This window comes from Aythya ferina (assembly GCF_964211825.1).
Source record: "Aythya ferina genome assembly, contig: HAP1_SCAFFOLD_57, whole genome shotgun sequence".
In the NCBI taxonomy this organism is placed as follows: domain Eukaryota; kingdom Metazoa; phylum Chordata; class Aves; order Anseriformes; family Anatidae; genus Aythya; species Aythya ferina.
This window is the reverse complement of record NW_028181450.1, coordinates 726748-729936: the sequence shown is the minus strand read 5'-3', so window position 1 is coordinate 729936 and position 3189 is coordinate 726748. Positions and strand designations below refer to the sequence as shown.

The 3189-nt window shown below is 54.0% G+C and overlaps 1 long non-coding RNA gene across 1 annotated transcript; it reads right to left on the bottom strand.

The window, feature by feature from the left end:
* Positions 1–1084: 1084 nt before the first annotated feature.
* On the bottom strand, positions 1085–1866 carry LOC311428362. Its single transcript, XR_014687660.1, has 2 exons — positions 1663–1866; positions 1085–1531 (listed from the first exon to the last, which is right to left on the bottom strand). It is a non-coding gene; the product is annotated as an uncharacterized lncRNA (long non-coding RNA).
* Positions 1867–3189: the final 1323 nt, after the last annotated feature.

Sequence of the window (3189 nt, the reverse complement as noted above, 5' to 3'; positions counted from 1 at the left end):
TCAGAACTCGGGCGGGTTGGGGGCCGACTGTGCCGTGAAGCGGGAGGCTGCTGTCTGCCGGCTCGGGGTCTGGCCGTGCCGGAGACAGGCGGTTCGGTCCCGTGCGAAGCTGCGGCCGGCCGACCCGCGCTCCCCGTTTCTCTATCCCGGGGCGCGGAATCTGACCCTCGCAAGCTCCTGGGCTCCGTTGTCGGGAGACGCTTGTGCTAGTCGCAGCGGTGTGGCCGGCCGTCCCGATTCTCTGGGATCCGGTCTTGGGCGACGCTTGGGAGCCCAGAAGCTCTTGGGAGCCCAGCTGCTAGGGACAGCCGGCCCCGCGCCGCCCGAGGCGGGACACCTGGACACCGCGACCGCCGGCCCCGAGAAGCCGAGTTCGGCCCCGGAGCCCGCTGAGTCTAGCACAAGACCGGTGCCCAGGGTTTCGGGACGGCCGGCCACCGAACCGCACGGCACCGAAAGCCCGCTCTCTGGAAAGCCGGCGGACGCCAGCCCCCCGCTTCACTGCACGGCCGGCCCCCACGCCCCCTGAAGTCGGATCCCCGGGACACGACATAGCCGGCCCCCGCTAGCCGACGGCCCCGGAATCGCCGTCCCCGAACCGTCCGATGTCGGACCCGGCACCCGGTGCTGCTTGCAAACGCGTCGCACAAGACCGGAGCACAGGGGCTCGGAAGAGCCAGCTCCCGCCCTGCCGGAGGCCGGACTCCCGGGCTATGTCCACATGTCTCTTCAATACTTTTAAGGATCGGGTCTCTTACCACTTCCCCGGGCAGCCTGTTCTAATAGCAAAGCACCCCTTCCATGAAGAAATGCTTATTCAGTATCGAGCTAGCCAGTGCTGGTAAACAGAGGTGTTTCTCCCTAGGGGTAGGGCTTGGCATTTCCCTCTCCTGAACTTCAAAAGGTTCCTGCCTGCCCCTATCTGCAGCCTGTCAAGGTTCCTCTGAATGCGCAGCCCCCCCATACAAGCGCCTTTTCCACAGAAGCCACCGACCACCCGCCGCCTCGCCCCCTCCCAATTCGGCCTGCCCCAGGGCGCCACCGACCACCAACCTCCTTGCAGCACCACGCCTCAGCATCCCGAGCTATCCCGACAGCTTCCACCCATCGGGAGGTCCCACTTGTAATAAATGACCGAGTCCCAAATAGGCTTACAATTAATGTTTATGATTTATTAAAGGAATAGAGGTAAGCAAGCAGCGCTGGGTGCGCCAGGAGTCTCTGCTCCACCAAGACGCACACAAGTTACATCAGGCGGCTGGTTTTTATGCTGCTAGGCTAATACATATTCATTACTACTTCTACAAAAGGCAGGGTTATTCTAATTAGTTCCCAGAATCCAAACCCTCCCACTGGTGCAGGCGTTATCAGTCTCCGGTGGTCCCTCTGGGGGCCGCTCGTACTGAAGGCTCGTAGTCTTCCTCCCAGGCTTTGTCCTTTGGTCGTTCTTCAGCTTCTCCCCTCCCCTTCTTTAGTAGTTGCTGGGCCAGATGTCAGAAAGCTGTGTCTCGTGCAATAGTCCGCACAGGCACTGCATAGCAAACACACCAAGTAACATTGACTTCAGTTACTCGCAACAGTTACTCACCTGATAAAGAACTGCATGCAATAAAGGCATCAATACTACATTAGTTTATTCTAACAGATCCTACTAGCTGTTACCTCAAAAAGATGTGCGTACCCCTCGCTACTTGGAAACGCATCAGTCCATAAACTCTCATCCACCTGAAGAAGCCTGCAACTGACCGAAGGAAAAACAAACACCCCAAAGAGCAGCCCAAGCAGAATGAGCTCTCTGAGGGGATGCCTGGGACTCACATACCATTTGGCCCCGACTAGCACCCAAATCCAATCACCTGGGAAGGGTAGGGGCAAAGCACAAGGAAGTAGGAAGAGAGCAGCAGCAGCAGCTGTGGTGGGTTTTTTTTTGGTTTTTTTTTTTTGTTTTTTTTTGTGTGCGTGTCTGATTTTTCTTTTTATTTTTTAATCAGTTTTAGCTCAAAAGCATGCATAGTGCAGACAAGAGAACTAGGGTGTTTCTAGAAGCAAAAATCCCCATGCTTTTGCTGCAGCTTTCAATATTAAAAGACATTATGACCAAGCAAGTAATTGGAACTCTTCCAACTGGAATTAGCTCAAACTTTTATTTACGTATAAAGAAAAAACTAGGAGTAGAACATCTGCTCCATCTTTTCCTCTCTCACCTTGCCATAGGCAGCTCTGGCTGTGACGTCCCAGATTGCATACTGCGTTTCAGCTTCAACAAATGAAAACCTTTACCCTAACCCTTACCCTTATCCTAACCATTAGCTTACCCTTATTCTTACCCTAAACCTAACCCTAATCCTTACCCTTACCCTAATCCTTACCCTACCCTTACCCTAAACCTAACCCTTTCCCTAAACCTTATCCTCACCCTAAGCCTTACCCTTAGCCTTACCCTAACACTTACCTTTGCCCTAACCCTTACCCTAATCTGAACCCGAACCCTAACCCTAATACCCTCACCCTAACCCTTACCCTAAGCCTAACCACAGTCCCAACCCCTAACCCCTAACCCTTACCCTAACCCTCTAAACCTACCCCTAACCTATCCCTAACCATAACCTTCTAAGCCTAACCCTAAACCACTAACCCTAACAATAACCCCCAACCCCAACCCTCACCCGAAACCCTAACTCTAGCCCCAGCCCTAGCCCCTAACCCTAGTTCCCGAGAACTACATCTCCCGGTATGCTCTGGGCATTCAACATGGCCTCCCGGACGTCCCGAATCCGAAAACTACATTTCCCGGCATACTCTGGGAACGCAACATGGCCTCCCGGAAGTCCGGAGTCCCGAGAACTACATCTCCCGGCATGCTCTGGGCACACAACATGGCCTCCCAGTGCCGGAAAACTACACCTACCAGCATTCCCCGCACAGCCAGCATGGCCAATCACAGGCCGAGTGCTCGAGAACTGCATTTACCAGCACTCACTGGAACCCTCACCGCCCTTACAAAAAAAGCCTCAAGCCCTAACATCCAAAAAAACCTCGAAACCCCTACAGACCTAACCCAAACTATTTACCACACTAAACCCCTGAAGATCTATGCCTAAAACCCCCAACCCAAAATCTTAGGATGCTCAAAACCCAAACCCAACCCAAAACGTTAGGAATGCTCAAAGCCCTAGCCCCAAAACTTAG